This window comes from Anticarsia gemmatalis, chromosome 10 (assembly GCF_050436995.1).
Source record: "Anticarsia gemmatalis isolate Benzon Research Colony breed Stoneville strain chromosome 10, ilAntGemm2 primary, whole genome shotgun sequence".
In the NCBI taxonomy this organism is placed as follows: Eukaryota; Metazoa; Arthropoda; class Insecta; order Lepidoptera; family Erebidae; genus Anticarsia; species Anticarsia gemmatalis.
The window spans coordinates 3,532,107-3,556,121 of NC_134754.1; the positions used below are offsets into that span (position 1 = coordinate 3,532,107).

Below are 24,015 nucleotides of genomic sequence, written 5' to 3' on the forward strand. Positions count from 1 at the left end.
TAAAATAAATAAAATAAATAAAATAAATAAAATAAATAAAATAAATAAAATAAATAAAATAAATAAAATAAATAAAATAAATAAAATAAATAAAATAAATAAAATAAATAAAATAAATAAAATAAATAAAATAAATAAAATAAATAAAATAAATAAAATAAATAAAATAAATAAAATAAATAAAATAAATAAAATAAATAAAATAAATAAAATAAATAAAATAAATAAAATAAATAAAATAAATAAAATAAATAAAATAAATAAAATAAATAAAATAAATAAAATAAATAAAATAAATAAAAAAAATGATTTTCAAACTATTTTAATATTCAACGACTGACCCCTAAAAGTACGAGTAAAATGCTGGTGTGCGACCAAAACAGTTATATTGAAGCACTCCTATGCCACAACTGCAAAACCTTGAGGTCTACAACAGCAAACACTAGAGCCTTTGTACAGCTTAAGGCGCTAGAGCAGATGTAACCAACTCTGAGAGCTGCTTGATCGAGACGCCATTATAGCATTTGGCTAACATATTTTTTGAGGTTATTACGATCTTTTGAAGATCATATAAATCTATAGCCTGGTAACGTTAACATAATTAAAATCATTTTTTATTACCTATAACCCTAATTAAATTATCTGTAACCCTCAAAGTCTTATTTATGTTCAAAATACAATTTCCAAATCCACATATCTATATAATTTTTGCACTTAAAACTGAATATTTTGAGGGCGCATCAAAATATTGACGATAATATACATATATATTGACAGCAAACTGGAACTCGCACTTTCATATCACGTACACAAAGAAATATAAGCGATAGACTACTTGTTATTTTAATAATCCAATCCGTAAAAATAAAATGTCTCCTCATTTGTCACTGATGATTCATTTTAAAAAAATATATTTAGTTTACACCATAATAAACCGACCATATTACTAATTTAGAGCGTTAGCATTTATAACCGTTACACAGTAGCGCTAAAATAAGGTAAAGGTGGTATAATCGCGCTGCAAGAGCTTTTTCGAACGCTCGTGGCGCTAACCACCTCTGTACAACAGCTGGTAAGCGCCACGAAGCTGCGAAAAAGGTCTTGTAGCGCGATTATACCACCTTCATCTTATTTTAGCGCTCCTGTATTACTACTATACTACGTACTATTATAATTACTATTTACGACCACTGTAGATCCAATGTCGAGCTATAAGCTGGACAGTATGGGCCTATTTGACGCTACAAGAGATCTGTAGCCGCTTATAGAACCACTATACTTCTTACTAAGGAGCCTAAGGCGTTATAAAAATCCTTTAACCGGCCATTGTGCAGCTTGTTATAGCGCTTGTGTGCTAGTTGGGTAGTTTTTCAATGCTAGATGTATGCTACATGAGCTAAGAGTATAAATTATTCATAGAGTACTAGAAATTATCTATCGATTCGTGCATCTCGCCCCTGGCCTACTTTTGTATTAGACTAAACTGTTCAATTTTAGTATAAAAGCTTTGTGTTTCTATACAAAGCACTGCTACAAGCAAGCTTATACGAAAATAGAACATTGCATTATGCTAAATATATGTGCAATAACGACGGCCTGTGCCCGCGTAGCAGGGAAGAGTGGCCTTCAATGAATGTGTTACCGATAGAAGCGTCTGTTGAGCAAATTCAGAGCTAATGTTCTTGAAACCTACTGTCATATTTTTATACTTATCATTTCAAAATTAGGGGATATATGTCCAGTGAGACTGTTTTTTTAAATAAATGAATATTGACACAATTTTGTTTCCCGTTTTAAATTTCTAGGAGATTTTGTAGTAAGTAATTACACTATATTTACGAAAGTCACATTATTAAATACTACAAGTTTGTAACCTAAAGGCTACACTTACACTGTTGCATTCAAAGTTCAGTGACTGAATTAAACAAAGGGTTCACTGATTACCCGTCGTTATAGGTACGATTGAGATCTTAAAACATAATACAAATTACCTCTATATATTTTAAGATTAAAATCGGAACATGCAAAGGTATGGTGACTGTAATGTTTTAAATTGTAAGATTTTTTATAATAGGAATGTAGAACGCAAAACAAAACCCACCTTCATAAATTCTGAACTATATTACGTATCTGCTTCTTATGCCGTTTGCGTTAATCAGGCAGACAGGTGGCTTCTCAGCCATTCCTATAGGTTTTTTTAATGATGAAAAGTATAAAAACGTCGACACTTCAACAGCCGACTAGACCCTACCCTGCACGATCTCGGTATGTAAATATTCCCGTGTCAATCTTTAAAGGTCGAGGGTCACTGTTTACCCTGAGTTTAATCATACTGTCTCAAATATTGACCAGTTCAACGTCAATTTCTTTCTAGTTTATTCTTCCTACAAAGCACGGCTAACAGTTTTATTTGAGCAAAAAGTTTTATCCATTCAAAACAGAAAAGTTATGACAACAGGAAGAGCTCACTGAAAGCTTGACAAGGTTCTTCAAAGCAAACACAAGTTATACGAATAAAAATATTTATCATTCGTTTACCCTTGAAATCTTTCATAACTTATTAATATTTATAAGGAATATTCCATGTAGAGCAATGGATTACTCGTTGATTGATTCTATCGTGAATGCTACATGACAAGTGAACACTTAAAAGTGATTGATAGAATGTGTTGCTAACATGTAATAAACTTAGAAGTATTGTTCTGAATCAATGATTGGCCAAGAATTTATTCGAAACTTTACTTATTTGGTAAATTGGTGGTTTATGGTCAGCCTTGGTACTTACTAATGTCAAAGCTCTAATCATTAACAGCTACTTTTGCCAGCCAGAGTTGTTCAAGTGAACAAGCATGGTTTTTTTCGTCACGAAAATTAAAGAGAGAGTGAGCTGTGTCCCGTGGTTTCATCCGTTTTAAGGTTATAACTCTCCTTTGTACTCTCGCTCCGTCCGATGCCGTAGTGTGAAGTCAGATATCCTTTCTGATAAAAATAGCTACACCGCATACTTTCTTTTTAAAATTCAATTGGTGTTTCAAGGGACTAACAAAGCCTTTAATTATATTACCACTCCTTCTTATTTCTAGATATATTATTTTTTTATGTCAGCAGCTACGACGTATCAAATCTGCAGCAGTCACATACAAAATTATATTTACGAACGGTCAATGCCAGACTGCATGTCACCTCTTACAACCCTGCTATCAAGCGCTATAAAGTTCCAACGTACACTTTATACGACTAACCTTGAGCTTTCAGTATCTATAAAACATAAAAACACACCATAATCCTAACCTATACTAACACAACATTAACTATAATAACAGAAGGGGTCATTGTCAACCACTCCATATCCATTAAAACAATTATGTGGAATCGATATAAGAATTCGAATACAAACAAAAAATCAAACCTTTTTCCCATGCGAGTGGGTGGAGACCAAAGAACAAAAATTGTTAGGATTATTGTAAACTTATTTTGCTTAATTCTCATCCAAACATCTTGGCAATATAGGATCGTTGGTTACGAGTACCAAATAATATGGAAAGAATGACACGGACTGAACATATAATATTAGTCGTACTATCCTTTGCGTTCAGATTTCTAAGCTATATAACTTTTAAACATACAATATGAATTCGATATTTTTAAGAACTGTGACCTAAATTAAATGTATTTAGGACGTGCATTTAAAAATGTTGGACTGAGGGTTAAATAAATTAGCCTGTCTATTATCTTTTATGAACTAAGTATAGCCGCTCTGGCCCCGACTCTGTTATTAATTGTCATTGAAAACTCTACATTGTAGCCGATAGGCACAAAAGTTCCTGTAACGAATATAAACCGTCAAACACGGGTGTCTTTTTGAAACATTGAAACTCAGGTGTAATAGGTACCTGGACGCGGAGTATCCAATTGGAGGTAGGCGTCCTGGCCACTTTATGGTGACTGTTGAAGGAACACCGTCAGGTTTTTAGTTGGTATGCCCAAATTTAAAAGCCGGAACGCCTAGCCGGCGGGAGAGCCCGACAGACCCCCGCTACCTCCCTGGAGCGGGACATGCAGTAATGCATTTTCCTGACGAAAAAGAAAAAAATAAGGTGTAATAGGTACCTACTAATTTGCTTTCTTTATACTAATCCCTACGTTATTTTTTGTTTTTAATCTTATTATAACACTCTCCTCGAAAAATAAAAAAACAAAGTTGGACTGGTTTTAAAAGCCTGTCTTCATGTTCTGCTTGATGATAGGTTATAAAGTCTTGTGATAAAATGAACATGTATCTAATATTGCACAGTCATACTGACTTTACGGCGTAGTAATTGGTCTGAATCGTGTAAATTACTTGTTGCAGACACATAATTAGGAACAATTTCTGTGACTAGCCTACAGCTACAATTGTTTCATTACTTAGTTGATTTTATTGGATATAGGTCTCTGAAAACAAGTTTTTGTAATCAATCGCTTTCGCTTCTCCGGAAGCCGCTCCTAAGTTCGTAGCACATTTCGGAAATGGCTACAAAATGGTATATTTCCATGCCCATGTTAGTAGGTCAACTGTACGGCAGTTGTGCGTAAAATTTATTGGCTGGAAATGTATAGACTTGCAAAAAACAATCCAAAGAAGAGAGCTCTATCGCATTAAGTTAAGACCAAAGGAGTTGCAAACTTGATTGTACTTTTGAACATAAAATTTATTCGTTTTTCAAAGCTTTTATTATTTATTATAACGGTTGCAACTAGTTGTCCAAGTTTTTGCATGATTTAGCGAGCAATACAGAAAAGATTGCTATTAAGAAGAAAATAGTTTACGCAGACATTTATTGGTAAAATGACTCACCCTTTATTCTAAAGTGCCTCTAATGAAAATTATAATTTTCTCACTCTGTTTTCGATTAACCAATAAATTTAAAACAGCAATGACTAAACGTTTTACCTAGAACTCGCTGTGTTTACATTTAAAATAGCTGTTAAAGTATGACGTGTTGCTTTTAAAAGCTTTCACATTTACGCAATAAAGGGTATCGACGTCACATTTTAATACAAATGTATTTGTAAAACAAATTATTTTAATACAGTGCAGTTATTTTAATGTAGGCGTACAACGTCATGCATAAAGCTTGCTATTTGCGTAATTGAATAGGTTAATCAGTTTATATTAATATTAACTAGTATAATTAGGTGTATGTGTAGGTAGGGTTAGGTGATATAATTAAAATAGTTTTTAGAGATACGTCTAATTAATGACTATTTTAGGACAGTCATTGCTGTTGTGCTTTTCTAGTTAAAGAGAATTAATATTTTACCTTTTTGATCAGATATCTAGAGACATCGAGATACCTACTAGATACTACTAGATAGTATAAGCATTCAACAAAAAGCTAGGAGTTATTAAATTAATGAAGTAAATAACTGAAGGCTCCAAACACGTTTCTGGAGACTTATTAAGATGATTTACTTTTACTGAGATGATATGAAGATCCAGCGAGGCCCGAGGGCTAATGCACACGGCGGTTGCTGTGCACGCCCTTAAAGTCCCGTTGCTTGGTGATGTACAATTTGCATGATTAGATTTCTACGAGCTGTCCATGAAATGTTAAAAGCCATTAGCAGTCATCGTAAAACATCGATTTTATTTGTCGATAAAACAAGAATATGTAATTAGGAAATTACTTACCATGAAACGGCCAAATGAGAAAATTGAAATGAAAGGAAGTTGAAACATAAGTACAATAATAAGTAGTTTCTTCTTTCGTCATAATTTTCAAATTTTCCTTTATTAGGTAGGATCTGAGAAACTAAATCACTACATGACTGTATTCATCATCATTGGCCTGTATTCATCTATTGCAGACGATTAATGTGGCATCAGATAGAATTAGTGCACTTTCGTTCGTGGCTTTAAAGGCCTTTGCGGGATTGGCAACCGCGACCACATTTACGACAGATAAAGGTTTATGACATGACTGTACTATACCTGAAATCCGTACAAAGATAAATTGACTTTAGTATTTGAAAAGTACGAAAAGCAAGCTAAGAGAATTTCACAGTCTCAATTTATTCTCCTACGTAGGTACATGAACTAATCCCCGTCAGGTACCTCGCACGTAAAACACGTTAGTAGCGGTCACAGTCTAGTGGTTTTAATTGACACTTACTTCTAACATAGCATAATGGCTTTTAGTAACCTGAATATAACTAAGCGAGACTAGACTCCGGCCACAAATAGATAGACTTTATTTGATTTACTGACAGTAAAATAGACGTATTTTACGTATCAGTCATCTATAAGACATAATTGATATTAACACAATTGTAAAAGTAACCCAGATAAGTCTCTTTAAAAGGTTTGACAGAACTTTAACCGTTATAGAGGTTCTAAATCACGTGGTTTGGATCCGTAACCAAATTATGTGATCGTTAATGTTTCTTAAAATAAGAGTTTGTGATCCAGTTTTCTGATTAAGGACAGTGTCAGTGTCAGATAAACTATCTGCAAAATAAAAAGTATCAGCAAATGAAAATAATAGTCAACATTTCATATAAAAAGTTTTCTGATAGATCTAGATTTGGTGAAAACTGGTATTTCATGTAAAGGGCATTGTTTGTTTAGTCTCTTCGTGTAATGTCAAGGTCATAATATGTGTTAGGAATGCTAGTCCCACTTAGGAATGAATTCAATTGTGCGTGTAACACACTAAAACTCTAGGTACAAGACTTGCGTGATACATACAACCTTTAGAAAATATCAAATACCAAATCCAATTATTTTTTCCTCGTGTAATCATAACGGATGTGAAATAAGCACCTTTTTAATAATAATTGGTACTTGTAAGTGGTATTTTGGATTGGTGGTATGGTGTAAGGTTATATCGGTGAACTCGAGAAGTAGGTAATATGCCGAACCAAAAAAGTTATGTATATCATTATTTTGGCTTAAAATAAGCGGCTAGATTTAGAGTTACGCGAAACGAACCAAAGGCAATGTCAGTTTTGCATTTCTATTTATGGTATAGTAAATACTGCAGCCGTCGTCTATAGCTGTAACTTTAAATCCGAGCTTTCTTATTGAAATAGCAATGTGTAAAAGGAACGAGCAATGGGGTTCGAAATTCTATACATATATCTATCCTATAACGTTAAGTCTAGAGATATACCTACTACCTTATTTTGACTTTAATACTATTTCCCGGTATCATAGAAACCATATCACTCGTACTCTTCTTCTTAATACCTAAGTATATTTCTTGACAAGACACAAGATAACATATTAAATATCTTTCTAATCTGTATTTAACTTTAAACTTAACCTTTTCCCATCATATTCTAAAACCACGATCCCAATCTGTATTTAATTTTCTCTGTTCAAAACGTGAAGCGGCATAAAGTCGAAGAGCTTTGCAGATAATGACATCACGCGCATTTAAGTGCTTGACATTTGGAGCTAAACCCTCCTCTCTGTGCGATGTAAGTGCCTCGTGCACTACTCTATAGTCTAGTGGGACATACGAAGTATACAAGCACTGTGTAGAATAAGGTATTATGAGTCTTGTTGAGTGTTGAATTATGTACTTAGTGGAGGCGTATCACGTAAAAAATATTAAGTTCTACAAAGTTCGTTTAATAGCGTTGAAGATAATTCTAGATTTTTAACCTGTATGTAGTCTTGTAAAAAATTAAATATGAAAAACTTTTGTTTTTAAACTTTTTACAAAGATTTATTTTGTTTTACGCTATTTAAATGTCAAGATAAAATAATGTACCTACTCGTTGTTTTTATCCAATTGTAGCTATCTCACGGCCACTTTTAAAAGTTACACTATCTTATCAGGCTGCATATAAGTTAAATTGTTGAACCAAAGGCTAGCCCTTTATTATTATGTATTAAATATGAAATGTTTCATTTATATTTAATGCAAGCAAAGAAAGGTTAACGACTCGGGGCAGCGTAGCAGAAATTATTTGATAAATTGCACTCAGCTTTTGTTTCAACATATAGTTTAGGTTTATTCTTTATTTCGAGACGTAGACTCGTTAAACAGTACATTTATTTATTGAGTGAATGTTGTTTTTATTGTAAGCCGTATGTACTAACCAAAATGATGAAACGTGGTGTCAAAAAACGATGCTCTCAAAGAGTTATGTAGTTATTTAAAGAGTTGAAAAATATTTTGTGCAAATTGCATTCTTAAAGATTGTCTACTGTAAATACACCTAACTGCACACAACAAGGAGTCAAATTTAAATTTCCTTCATCTGTATTCAAGTAGTGTAATTGTTTACAAATTTTAATGTTTTGCCGTCTCTAAAGAAGAAAAGCTGAAGACTCTAGGTCACTTCGGCTTCCTTGCGTCACCTCGTGACAGTTCTGATCGAGGCTTAACTTAAAGCTTAGAGGACAAGTTGCGGGAAAGCTTAACCGACACTTGGACAGAATTTAGGTCAATATTTAGTTTTCTAAAGTATATATTTTTACAATATTATGTTACGCTCTTAATCTTTAAACTTAATCTTTAACTTTACAATACATATTTAGATTCATGACCAGAAAATAGAGGTAGAAATGAGTTAGGGAACCCAATTTTAATTTAAAAAAATTTCTAGTTGACTATTTCGAATATAATTCTATAGAACGTTGTAGGTTGCTGTCCATACTTGAATATTATTATCAATAGTTTTTAACAATTCATTTAATTTGAAGGATACTACATAACAATAAAAGCTACAATTTAATATGATAACACATTATAACTAGTACGTGTGTTACAAACAGGCTATTCGATATTATAATATATTTCTAACATTTACTTGAATACTCGTTGTTCACGCCATATAACCATTAAGCCTTATCCTGACCTTACGTTTAACAGATATTTTCAATACAAACTACAATTTCACGTGTTTTATTTATTATTAACAGTAAAATATTTCACCACGATATTCCATAGAAAGCCCGCTACACAATTTCCGTATGGGATATGATTGTTGGTTCAATTGCTATCCGATTTTCTAAATGCTATTTACAAAAGGTTATTGTAACCAGCCGTCGCCGTTAAAATTAAATGAACTTATCACAAAATGATGACATTTCTAAAATGTTTACCTAAATCCCTAACACCTAAAACAAAAAATAATGACAGTTTTTGCTAGTTTTTCTATTTACGCAATATCGTGTAGTATAATAATAATCTGTGTAATACATTATCTCAAAGACGGCTGAACAAAAAGCAATCAGAAAGGGAATTTGCTGTAATCACCACCACGTGTCAGCAAATTGTTCGTTGTACGTAGCTCGCATAATAATTTGACAAAATATGTTCGCTTTTGTGTTAAATAACATTTTACGTGCTACATACAACTTTAAATTACAAATTTCTGAATTTAAACTCTGTAATTAACTAATCAAAACTTTTCGAATGCATGCATCCGAAATACAACTTGCGAAATGCGATATCGCCGCCAAATGCAATAGGCTGAGGTGGTATGGCTATGTCAAGAGAAGACCAACAGACTACGTAGGAATAAGCTTACTTTCCCCGGTCGTAGATCTTTCCAGGATAGAGTGAAGTGGAGGAGAAAGATTAGGAAGGGGCTGACCCCACTACCATATGGGATTTGTAGAATGAAAGAGACAGAGAGAAATCATACATTTTCAAAGATAAAAGTGTCTATTGTTGAATTTTAAACAAAAACATGCAATCGCTTATGATTCTACAAGAATACAGATAACACTATCGAAGCAAATCGTACATTGGTATTGTAAATACAATATGAGAGCACCTGCGCTGTGTATTGAGGAGTAAATTTTAATGCCGTTGTGTCTGAGGCAGAAAGCAGATGGTGTCACGTTTCAATGTTCAATACGCTTAACCTTTTATGTATTGAAAGTGAATAAAGATGTGAATCAGGTGCTTATTTGTATGATTTGTTCAACGATTAGAAGATTAAAGTTATGTAAGAAAAGAGGGTGGCAATAAGTCCGTGATAGAGAAGCTTTTCCGCTGTAAATTTTATATCTATTCAGAACACGCATTGGGCATTTATTTATTTGCGCCTTTACTTAGTAGTGAGTTAAATAAATTGTATAGTTTTTTTTTTACTTTTATATAATAAAACAAACAACAGAATATTTTTATAAAAGACTTGAATAAATTCTACAATAAACAGACACGTATGTAGTTGTACCTCAATAAAAATTAGTCTTATTCTCTGGAGACAAAACTGAAACTCGCTATGACACGTTCCTCAATAATAAAAATAAGTTGAAAAATTAACTTGCAAGGTTTTTTTCAGCAAATAAAATTGTGTAGTGACGTCAAAATTATAGTGACAGTTTGATAAACGATAGTTAAATATATGTATGTTTGTCACCGATCTTTGAAATTGATAGGTACTGCTAACTCCACGTGTATTCTTGATGCCTTTATAATTACATTTACGTTCTATATAATTAGTATACGTAATTATCCACAAGTGACGAAGGTTTAGGGATAGACGCGTGTTACATTAATAATGATAATTGGATGTAGATTATCTGATTTTATAAGACATCTCTTGTGAGAATAAGGGCCGGTTTTCCAGTTTATATTAACGTGTCAGATAAACTGATTAATAAATGGACGACAAATGTATGAAAATATGATGCTTAAATTTCTTTCCGATAAGCTCTATGATTGATAATTCTAGATATGGTAGAACAGAGCCTAATAATTATTTCCAATTTGCTTTTGATAATAATGAATTCCTATTTTGTGCCATTAAAATTCTATACTTATATTTATCTAACTAAATTGAACTGAAAAAATAGAGATGAAAAATAAAATATTTATGTTGACCCCGTCCACTGATGTAGTTACGAGTACTTCGAAATATTTTATAAAACACCACGTTAATATTTTAGTACATAGACAGAGTTTACGATGTCAGGAGTGAAGGCATAATATATTATCAGGATAGTCCCTGGGTAGGACCTTAAATGTCTCTTAGGAAACATAAGTCTGACATGCGAAAGATGGAAGGTTTTCTGCCGAATGTTTTTAGGACCTTTCCCAAATACATTTTGTTTATTGACCTTCATGAATATAGACTGCAACATAAGTTTCCTTTACCTAAAACGTCGCTTGGGAAACATAAGTCTGACATACGAAAGATGTGTAGTTTAGCACCATTTTTTTACAGTTCCTTTCCAAATACATACCTATAGCTGAACCGCGCAACTTCGCTTGCGTCACGTACGGGAGAATGGGTCATATTTTCCGTTTTTGTAACATTTTTTAATGGTACTCTGCTCCTGTTGGTCGTAACGCGATATTATATAGCTTATAGCCTTCCTCTATAAATAGGCTATCCAACAGTAAAATCATTTTTAAATTCGCACCAGTAGTTCCTGAGATTAGCGCGTTCAAATAAACAAACTCTTCAGTTTTATAATATTTGTATAGATTTGCCTGAATACAGATTGAAACACAATACTTCCTCTGCCTTAAACAAATATTTCAATATGCGTTTAATGCATGAATATAGACTGCATTCCATGTTTCCTTTGCCTGAAGTCTAGTTTAAATAAAATGTCTCCCCGTTAGGTGTCGTACGTCTTGTCGGTTTATCTCATTCGTGCAAGCAACTGCGACAGCTAACCCAGTTAAAACTCGATACTATATGCGATACTATGGCTAAGAAACTTTATTTTATAAATTCTCGTTTTGACTGCCTCTGCGCAGTGGTTAAGGTCGCCTCGGCGTTACTATTGCTTCGGGGTAGTGGGTTCGATTCCAGCACGGAATCATTGTTTGTGCGATCCACAAATAGTTGTTTCGGGTCTGGTTGTACTTTATGTCGGGTATTTGTATATTTGAAAAATTCCTCGCGACACAAGAGCAATTCTTAGTGCGGAAGTTTTCTGTAAAAAATCAGACTAATCATATCAGAAATAGGAATTAGATCGAGAAGAGAGCTTTTTATGGCTCGGAATTATCAAAAGAAAACATATCCTTTACTAATTTTAATCATGATGATAAATGAATTGTCAATCACAAACCTTGATTTTATCCGAATGCGTTCGAGCAGTAAATCACAATATGTCATGCAGATATCAGATTGTCTTTTTCAATCTATTCGAAACGGCTGTGAAATAAACTGCTGTTGAAATTGACAGGTCTCTGTGGTTTGAATCTCATTTGTTGCTTCGATATAGAGCGCTTTGTTTTGATTGGTTGACTAAAATTTATTTTTTAAAATTGTATACTGGTTTGTTGCTATATTTTAGAAGTCTATTCTATGCAACATTATTAGCATAAGTCGGTCAATGGGAAATGTGATAAGGTCATAATCAAAGAAGTTTTTCACCGTCGAAGTTATACAAGTACGTGAAAATCTATGATCATACCTAAATAGTAAGAGCTTTTATCAAGAAGAAAGTAAAAGCAGTTTTAAAAACTTTTGAATCCAATGCAACCAAATACAATGACATATTGTGTGTAAAGCCAAGTTAAATTGAATAGTGCAGAGTTCTCATATCTGGGCCAGAAGGTTACCACAGCTGAACTTCATAGTAAAGTTTAATGGACATGAAACTTAATACCAAAGGTTATGCAACAGTTGGTAAGAGTTCTCTTTAATACATTTTATATGAAACGGGTCATTTCTTGTATTGTTGAGAATTGTGCAAGGTCTCCGTAATGCATTCGGTACATTTGCACGTGAGATGGTGAGTTTAAAATGTTCCTTTTAGATGGAAAGTTTTCGTGCAATTGTATGCAGAGATAGGCTACCAGCCATTTTTTTTATTAGGCGTTTGATGAGACAATAACATTGGCTAATTTTGAGGACTCAACAAGTGACAGAAATAGTTTTTGTAAATGAAACCTAGTAACATATTTATTAAGAACTTGGAATTTAGTAAGCCGATTTCACCCATTTTCCGTACCCTCGTAGAATTTAAAACTTAATTTTGCCAAAACTAGAAAGAAAGAACGAAAGAAATGACATCGGGATTATCGAATTGTATCAATTGTTTGTAACTGTGTAGTCGCGTAACGACCGAATCTAATTTACTGAATGTTCAAGTACAGCACTTGGCTTCGGTGTTCAAGGTCTTGAAGTCCTTGAGTACTGTTTTAATCAACTGTTTATCCGTACGACCTCATTTGTTAAGAGCCTATTGATAAATATTATAAAAACTATAATTATTTGCTGAAGGGCTGAGAGCCAAGTTCTTTGAGATTTTAAATTAATATAATTATGTGCACATGTGTAACGCAATGAATTTCTTTGATCATATAGTAATCCAATTTAAATATCTTGATTTTACGAAAATATGTAATCAAAATGCATAGATTTTTTTAAACATTCAAACGAACTGAATTTAAATTCTGAACTACATATTCAAAAATAAAATTGGTTAGTAAAATCTCAACTTAGTAGTACGCAAAAATGAAAACGCTTCTGTTTCCAATTGTTTGAAGAAAAAAAAGATAAGAATATTTCAAAACATTTTATTAAAACAAGTTCTATGAAAATCACCAGAACAATAATATTTCAGTTCACAGTAGCCGTCAGAACGGACCTCAATGTTCATCGCTTGCTTTAAAAAGTACCTACTTCATAACTGACTTCAATGCAAACGAGATATAATCGGTCAATATCTGTCTTTATAAAAACGTTGCTCTACTTATTAAAGATAAACTGACGTGGAAATGTTTACAAACCACATGTATAAATTATACGTAGTTCAAAGTTCAAAGCTATATTAAAGAAACAATTTTGATTTTCATTTTATGGTTGGGTGATTCTGTCTATTTTGAAAGTAATAAATTTAGGAACACATGGAGCAAAGAACAATATCATTGATGGATTCAATTTGTTTTACGTTTGTGACCTAAGAATAAAATAAAAATTAAACTTACTTTTTTCAGTGTTAATAGCGTCTGCTTGATAAAAACATGCCATAATACAAAGAGAAGCAACCTAGTCTAAATGAGCCTCCTTATCTTTCTAGCTGTAACCTTGTAATTGTTCCTCACATGGCAATGACCTTCAACTTAACGTACCAGCAAACGGAGTCTTACTGACTTTAGTTACGTCGTAGGACAAGTGCAAATGACTCATTTACTACACTTGTTACATATATACGTGTGCTAGTGTAATCTGCTTGATTAGTCTAGAAGTAGGCATGCTAACTTAGAATAGAGTCGATGGGCTAACTATGAGTTTTTAAATTGTTCGATTTCAATACCCTTTGTCATATCTTTTGGGCATAAACCTATATTGCCAACAGTTATTATGAATTTTTTAATCTTTAGGACTTCTAGCTAGATGTAATTGCGTTTTAGAGCTTTATCGTAACACATTACTGTACTAATGTTGGATACAGGTATGTTCTCAGATAAGATGAATTATGCTTTATTCTACTATTTTCATTACGATAGCAAGTGCAGACATTTTATTAACGTATTTTGAACACATTTATTTGAACGTTGCCAACGATACCACGGTACTGTATAAAAGTAGAAAGTTTTTTTATTCAACTTTTCTATGTCAATCAGATTGTTACGAAAGCCTTGAAATTGAACCGTTGCATGATTATAGGCCATCTATAACAAGTAATTACTAGGAAGAAAGCAAAGGTTGGAGAATTATTGGCCTTGTTATCGATATTTTTAGTTTCAATGTACTTGTTTTATTGAACCGTGACAGTTTAGTACAAACAGGTACAGTTTAGAAGGTTTATGTTTAATCATAATCTTGATTGTTATAAACAGTGCCCATAATGCTACATAATTTATAAGCGCTGTCTACGGATCTACCTTAACTGATTTGGTCAAGAGGTTTAAAGACATAAAACCCATGCCTATCATGGAACTTAATCTACGAACTTCCATGATTAATTGGTACTGCTAGACCAAGTTCTTCCATTGCTTGGCAAGGGCCCCCCTTCCATGACCTCCATTATTTCGATCTTTTACTTTAATACACCTTTGAAAGTATAAAAAATTACCCACATTTATTTCAGAAGCCTCCGATGATGTCTTTTGATAATGCATCATATTGTCATCATTACTTTGTTATTACGAAATCGTCAGCGGTAGTTCCAAGTTCATAACTATTCTTGGTAACAAAGATGTTTCGCTGTGAAGTTATTAATAGACTTGTACTACAGAGAAACATGAATATTATATTATTTCTGAATCAACTGCCAAGACGCTCAGACACCTGCATTTCCTTGAATTTATGACATCAACGAAACGTGGATCGGAGAAAATGATTTAGCAAAATCGTTTATTTACTGAGAAGATCGAAATGGAAAAGAAATTAAATTATGTATTTGAACATGGTCTACCTAACTTATGGACTTTAGTAACAGTAGAATAGTATTACATCTTTGGAGAAGTTACATTATTTATGCAACAAGTAATGTCAGTATAATTAAACATTATATAGGTTCGGTAACTATTTGACTAAAAACTCGTCTCATATCTTTTAGCCTGTTCGTAATGCGTGTTTACTTACATATTATTACATTTACTTTTACGTACGTCTAGATATTTTAAAATCGAAATTGCCTTAACATAAAAGCACAAGCTGATCATCAGTCATTTATAAATACCTCGCGTGGCGAAACATTTTATACATTAACTGGGCCTTTCAAATTAAAAGTAGGATTACAGGCATTTATCAGAATTTCGTTGGGGTGAACATCGGCGCTATAAGAGCGGCAACTCACGCTATGCAGCAATTACTAGAACTACTAATTGTGCTACTAAAATTCCAAACGATTCGAGTTATGAATCGTAGCAGTTTGTTACGTCGCGAACGTGGAGCTTCTCGGAATAAAGGTATTTCATATTTGTTGTTTTGGTACTGTCTAACTGCTTTTTTGTGACCTTGTTGTGCTCCGTTTCTTGGAAAATCTTCGAGTTGTTTCTGAAATGGTTCATATTACTCACTGTATTCCCAGACTTTCTTTGATAAATGTTCAAAACTCATTTTGTAATGTAAGAAACTTTTTTACATTTCTTTATTTTAGCTTACATTCATTCTTTCTATCATCATTCATATCAGACGTTTTTGAAGATTAAATTCCATTATTTGGGATACTGCTACTTAAAAATTACTAATTTGTTAGTTTTAGAAATCTCTTCTACCAAAAATAAGTATATAAATATTGTCGTTATGGTAAAATGTAGATTCAACGTAAATTATTATAATGTATTCACATTATGCACGCTGTTATTACTCAACGATTTTCCAATCGACTTACCATCTAATGGCCCTTTCAGGCCCCATCTCTGTGTGAGCACATATAGTAACGCCTTTATGCCTTATCAGTGCTCGTTCATACGTTCACTGTGTTGTAGCGTTACTACGCAGCTACGTTGCTACGACCGTAGCGCTGCTACAGTACTGCTACGAACTATGTAGACCGTATATTTCATTATATTCTAAGTTTTATCACTGAAGTTTGATCTTAGACCATGCGGGCTTCCTTTTATGTGTAAAGGAGTCAAGGTCAGTTTTAACAGCAATGGGGGCCGGCTGTGTAACTTGGAAGGGTTAGAATGATATCAAAGATATATTATATACCTAATTTTTGCATCTACGTAACATATTATATGTACGTAAATTCAATCATAAGATGTTCAAAGTGTAATCGTTAACAATAGTCCGATATATTCAAATCTACGTTATTAAAAAGTACAATGGCGTAAAATTATAATAATCCAACCTAATTATGATCGTCGGATCAGTGTTTGAGCACAAAAGAGCTTTTGTTGAATATTTAATTGAATGGGTCGGATTTGAAGATCGGATTTCGGTTGGACGTTATTCGCCTAATTTACACTGAAAATCTTTTATTATAGGAATATGTAGGCATTGATTTGATGTTACTACGCGTTAAAATGAAGTCTTCGAAGAAATTTGAGTAAATACTGGTATTATTTTCTTATTGATTGACATAATGTTTCTACCCAATATTTTTTTTCAAGTTTATTTTGTAATTTTGCTGTTGACAAGTTCTTCATTTAGACGAATAATATATTTAGGATACAAAAACTGTGACTTGTTGTTTTTTGTTTAACACAATCTATTTGAAACAAAAAGCGTGACAACTTTTGTTTTTCGAAATGAAAAGAATGCCGAACAGGTAACTATTGATAAATGAAATGCAAAAGTTGACTGTTTCAATTAAAATCGAATCTCAACATTTAGTAAAAAAAATTAGGCATACTTCAATTACTAGAAGCTAAACCATTGAACTACTGGAAATAATAGTTTTAATAAACAAGCGTATTTTAAATTCAGTCAAGTAGTTGTCGTCATATTTGTTTCATTCGCAGTCCTTAAACATGAGTCTGCATAATATTGTACGTTTTTATTAAAAAACGATGAACAATATTATATTATGTTCTAGCCTGATCTGGCATTACATATTTTATGATGATCAGATAATAAAATGAAACATAAACCGTTATCTCGGGGAAGTAAATATGAGACAAAACGTTTATGTCGGTGGGCGTCAAATTAAACGTCACATAAAAGTTAACGATGTTAACTGATCTGCTGAGTTTTATGCTATCGTTTGTTATTCTATACAATATAAAAACTTTATTGACATATCCTAGACATCATTTCTACGTATCCCCAAGTATCACTCATAAAATTACCGTCTAATATCATCTCGCGCTTATCTTTACTTACCACTTGAAGTATCACTTCTTAATAAGTATCAAATAGCTTATAAAGTGGCATCTTAACAGTGTTTTTCATACATCCGTGGACCGTTTATCTATTAGACACCAATATTAGCCTTAAAATTGTATCAAAACGTAAAGGAATAGTCTAAAGATTATTTGTTCCTTGAATTCGAACATACTAACAAATGACAGGCCCGTTGGCATCTGATAAAGCTATTTTTGAGATGCTTCATAATTATTATAGCTTCTATGGGTACGTACTGAATTGCAGTTTAGCGGTGTCTTTACTTCGTATACCTAAAAAGTATAGCAAGGAAAATAAAATTTGAAATAAAAAACGTGATCTATACGCAGAAAGCTGCATAAATATGTTTAACATTTTACAATAATGTACAAGTACAAACAAAATAGATTTATTTATTGTTACTTCACTATTCTATAAAGTAAAAAATAGTCAATGTACGAGCGTTATATGAGTGCATAATGAAACAAGAAACGCCCCATTAGACCATTAGTGTCCACTGTCCTTACAGATAGGTATCTTTTGTTCTAGGACTTTTTGATTCTCTTTTCTTACCTACTAGCGCTTAATGGAAATAATTAACGAAGCGCTAGTGCAATGCGATCATGTTACTAGAAATCTCTCCTTCTTTTTGTAAGACACTTTTAATTGGATACCTACAGTCGCGTATTTTCCTCTCGTAGTTAGAAATAAGTACTGTAAGTAAAGGTAGTAGTAGTGTAAAATAAGTACTGCCAAGAGGGAGACCCAAAACCACGTGGACAGAAGTGTTACGGCGAGATATGAAGGCATGTGAGGTTGAGGAAGACGACGTCAAGGATAGGGCGAAGTAGAGGAAGAGTGTAAGGAAGGCTGACCCCTTTACCATATGGGACAAATAGCCAGGAAGAGAGAGAGAGTTAAAAATAAGTACTGCGCACTAAATAACCGATAATTCAACTTTCAAGAATGTCCAAAGATTCCAATGTGGGTGTAAAATAATTATTGCGATTGAGGTTATAACTGCAAACTTTATTCAATTACTAATATGTCTCCTTCGTTTACTTTTCTCACAAATAAGAAAAAAAGTAAGATTACATGGAAAGTTTATTTATGAGGTCTTCGACTTAGATAGTTTAACCCATTTTTGGAATGTTGGTTTTCGGGTCGTTGTTCGCACTGAATCGTCACCGTATGATAATACGTTACTGCCAAAAAAGTAAAAAAATATATACATATTTACTTGGCAATAGTGGTTGGAAACGTTTTTTTTGGTGCCTTTATCTATAATTACTTTTATGCTTACCCGCAAATAAAAGTAGCTTGGCTTACGTATAAAAAAGCACTTATTATTTTATAGAAAGTATAAAACTTTAGGTTTGTAGTGTTTAATGGTATAGTTTATTGCGCGCGTGACTGCTCGTGTGGGGACCAGCTCACAGTATCGTTTCAAGAACTTATAACGTTATAACAACACATTTGAATAATCTTATGAACGTGCGGGATTATATACTTCGCTTCAGTTTCCTAAGAAGTTACTTGAAAGTTGCTCTTTGATAAACATGAAACGTAACGTTCGTGGAACGATCAATGTTATACTTGGGTCGACGTAAATAATCTTGTTTGTTATGTAACACACTCCTAATTAACACTGCGAATTAGAAAATATGTTTAATAATGTTATATCACTCACTTTTTACGCTTACAGCGTAAAAATAATACGGTGCGGATGACTTATTAACATGACTCAAGACAGCAAGTGATTTAAAAAGAACATCATATCAAAAGAACATCGTATCAATTTGAATTTCATTCTAGGTACGTGATATAGTCCATTGAAATGTTACAATTTGAGGGCCGAATATTGCATTTCTTAGAGGACGCAATTTTATTTTCGGAACATGTAGGGGGGGTCAATAGAAGCTTAACTTGAAGTTTGTGGGGTTGCCACCCTTGTCCCCCGGCCGCCATCTTGGAAAAGGTGGTCGAAACACTTTTTTCGCTATATCTTGGAAACTATGCGTCTTACAATAAAATTGTGCAAGCATAATTTGTAGCAAATTATTCTGCCTACAAATATGTTTAATAACTTTATGTCCTAAATTAATAATTAAAGAAGCTATAAGCAAAAAAGTGTTTTTTTTTTTACAAAAATTTTCTTTCCGAATCCGGTCTACTTCGGAGCGGTATTAGTGAGTTTCTAATTAATGAAATTAAAAAAAAATATAGGGAAAAAATTTCCTTGAAAAATACTCTACAAGATTGGTCTGAGGTATTTTTTTTGTATATATACATATCAACCTAGCCTTTTTTCCAAACTATGTTGGATTCGGCCTCCAATCTCACCAGATGGAGCTGAATACCAGTGTTTTACATGGAGCGACTGCCTATCTGACCTTCACAACCCAGTAACCTGGGGTATAAAACGATACCCTTGGTTAAGACTGGTTGTCAGACTTTCAAGCTTCTGAGTACTGTTAATGACTGTCAAAGATCTTCGAAAATGACAGCCGGGACCCACAATTTAACGTGCCTTTCGAAACACGGAGGAACTCGATATGTGTAAGATGGTCACCCATTTACAGAATAACCTCGACAAGCGTGGCTTAACCTCAGACATCCATCCGCGCGGCTGTTGTTAAAAAAAGTTATAGAACAATAAAGAAAATGTTTATAAAAGAAATTGCACTTTTTTGCTTATAACTTCTTTAATTGTTAATTTAGGGCAAAGAGTTATAAAACATATTTGTAGGCAAAATAATTTGCTACAAATTATGCTTTTACAATTTTATTGTAAGACGCATAGTTTCCGAGATATAGCGAAAAAAGTGTTTCCACCCCCTTTTCCAAGATGGCGGCCGGGGGACAAGGGTGGCGACCCCACAAACTTCAAGTTAAGCTTCTATTGACCCCCCCTACATGTTCCAAAAATAAAATTGCGTCCTCTAATAAATGTAAATTTCATGTAACATTTCAATGGACTAATACGTCTATTATACTAAATTGCATTGATCTCGACTTCAAATTTACACTTGACATAACGCAAATAGTGGCAGAAACCTTTGTCTCAGTTAACATCCACGTTTGACGTCACATGAAAACAGTCCTCCGTTTATCAAGATAGAGCAAAGATTTTCCCAAGATTTACGATCTTGGTCTCCTCTTTGCGACTTAACGGGTTCGTTGACCCCTATGTTTGGAGCAAACAAACTTTCGTCAGATAACAAATGTTTTGCTGACTAGAGAACTACCCTCGATCAAAACTTCAGTATGTTTTATTGCTTAGAATGTGGGACGCTTAGTTTGACAATACTTTCAACAACGCATAAAGGAAGTCTCTTGAGAATTTGTGATGTTCACGTCTACAATAGCTTTTCTGTGATGTCGCTAGCTTTTACTCCTTTCATATTTATAGAATTTTATTTTAAAAAAAATATTTCGTAGAGGCGGCAAATCAAATATTTGTGATACGGTAGTGCGATTCCCCACCACTGAATACTTACAATCGGCTAGCTGTCGAGAAATTTTGTATGAAAATCTGATTAGCGCCTCTAGCGGGCTCCATCGGAACTTATTTTTTGCATCAATCCCTCGATTCTGACTGTAGATAATCGCACTACAGTTCTTGTTAGAAACTCTTCGTGAAAACTTTGTTCGTGATATTATAGAAGATCAAAAGCCCTAAGCCAAAAATAGAAAGAACACTATTAGCGTTAACCTATTTCTATTGTCTTCAATGAGTCAACATTATTTTTGCAAACTCTAAAAGCCTATGTCGGAAGCTCGCAAATGGTGTTAAATGGCAATCCATCAGAACACTCTTTGTCAAATAGAACCAATATATTATCCGTCGCGAAGCACTCCCCTCTGGGTAAATAATAGTGTAATTCAGTACAAATAGAACGAAGAAAAAAGCTTCTATCACTTGTACAAATATTGATGTTTGTACAAAGCCTAAATGTGTACTTTAGTAAAAATGTGGTTTCATAACTAGTGTAATATGGACATCAAGAATATTTAACCACATTTTTTTCTTTACTTGTGATCGCAACTAGTGAGGTCACTAGTTAAACTGTGCCAAAATCAAGGCACTTGCGGGATATAATTCTATACATCTTCACGATCAGCGATCGGTAAGTTAAGACTGACACAAATACGTTGCTTAAGAATTGTATTTCGAAGTATACATTACAATATTTTGCAGAACCCGTGCACAGCCAGTTACAGTTGTCTAGGTTGACCACGAACGAAACAGAATAAGAAAAAATAAGTATTCGAAATATTATACCAAGACATCATAAAGATAACACATTCAAATTTTATACAATACAGAATATTTTACTTCGGAGTTGTTACTTCAGAAAGTTTTTTTTCTAAGGGTTCATTACGTCACCTTTTTTATGCACTACAATATAGTAATGATGTATTGTGGATGCTTCAGGAAGCAATGATGGCTCCCATTGGTATTACTAAGCTACACTAAGTCGACCGATCCATGAACTTAACCTGGGAAGGGATTGAACCCGAGATCACCTTTGTAAATGATACCGACGGACTTAATTATTATTAATATTGTAAAGTAATTATGTATATAAATATTTACATATTACATACTTCAATAATAAATTGTTAGTACGTACTCTATATGTTAACTACACGTGCCACTAGTAAATTAACTTAAATATTTAAAACAACGCCCTTTAATGCACCGCCTGATCGCTATCAGTCACACAACCGGCTATCTATCCCATAAAAGTGGTGAACGTGCAATCTAGCTAATGTGCAGTTTCTAGTTCACGGTCGGACTATGAAAATTAAATGGAATAAGTTAAAGCGATCTTATCGCACCTGTCAAATGACGTCAGAATACACTACCGTTTGCTAAAAGGTACTAATCCTACTTAATCCTAGAAGCAGAAATGATGTAGGTGAAAATAAGTAGATATTTGGTTATTGGTAAACGGACTCGTTGATTTTGATTGAAGTCATGATATAGCATTTCCGTAGAAGCTTGATGATGAGATGTTTCCTCGACTTGCCGGGGTGCGCGGCGGGCCGTCTATCAAGTGCCAAACTTGGTCATAATCTGTACGTTGCCGGTGATAAGAAATAAGTATAAACACATAACTATTCATTAAAAATTTTCTAAAGTTGAATTGAAATTAAATTGGTCAAAAGTATTAATATTTTATAGTCTGCAATAAATATAAAATATGAAACTAGACACCAATAAATATAAAAGGATAATAGAATCATCATATCCTCGGCCACATGAAGCGTAAAATAACAAAAATCGATCACAATTTGCTACACAGCCACTACATTTATGAATATGATTGCAATAAATTCTCCGATAACACTTATTTTTCACGTTTATCGCAATTTTACAGACGTCATATAACTACGTTATAACTACTTTATTAGTTTCATAGAAACGTTTTATTTATATCGTAAAAGTTATTTGTTGGTAGCTACTTTTAAGTTATAAAAATAAGCCTGTTATAACGACTTCCGCATTGTAATTCGCGTTATTAAATGAGTAGTTATTACTGTAATAACAGCGAATATTATAGGAAATGTTCAGTGAAAACTAGTTGTGCGAATCAGTCACATGTAAGTTTTTTCGTTTACATTTAATTTTCTTATTTATTGGTCATCGTTACAAGATTACATAAGTTTTTGTTATTGTTTGTACTTAATCGTCTAGAAAATAAATAAACAACTTTTAATTATAAATGAAAAAAGTTATACTAAGTTACTTAGTACGTTTTTATTCAAACACAAACTCAGCATTGTTGTTTCTTATGTTTTTTAAAGATACATTAAAAAAAGGTGAGTTTACTACATTTTTTTCGCTGCTAATACTTTATCTAACTGATTCGTCCATCCTTTTTTGTCAAATGATTAGAAATGCTATTAAGTGCCAGTCTTCCTTTATGAGGTTTGGTTCTCTACCTTCCGCTTTAAATTTTAATTATAGTGCTTTGTAATAGCACTTTGCAGAGTGCTTTCAACTTAAGTTTTATGAACCACCGAGGAAGCTCTTTGACGGGAAATTAAGTTCTAGCAAAGATTTCATTATAATATCTTAAGCTTTTAATTTTAAGTTCTCCGGTGTGTAAAGCCAGTGGCGTAAGGAATTTAATATTATATTTCATAACCTGGATTTTAGTTGCATTCTCTTTCCTGAGTTTCCTGTATGATTGGAATTTAATTTTAAAATCCCCTTCAAATACCGAATACGTATAGGATTCTCACATTCAGATTAGTTACTTCAAATATTTTTCGTTACATAGCGAGATAGTGAAAACAAATACGCCCTTA

General features: G+C 33.1%; 1 protein-coding gene across 2 annotated transcripts in view; it reads left to right on the top strand.

Moving 5' to 3' along the window:
• The window catches only part of LOC142976210 (5'-3' exonuclease PLD3-like), a 51,519-nt gene that overhangs the window by 4,157 nt on the left and 23,347 nt on the right, over positions 1 to 24,015 (top strand). The gene's annotated exons all lie outside the window — the stretch shown is intronic.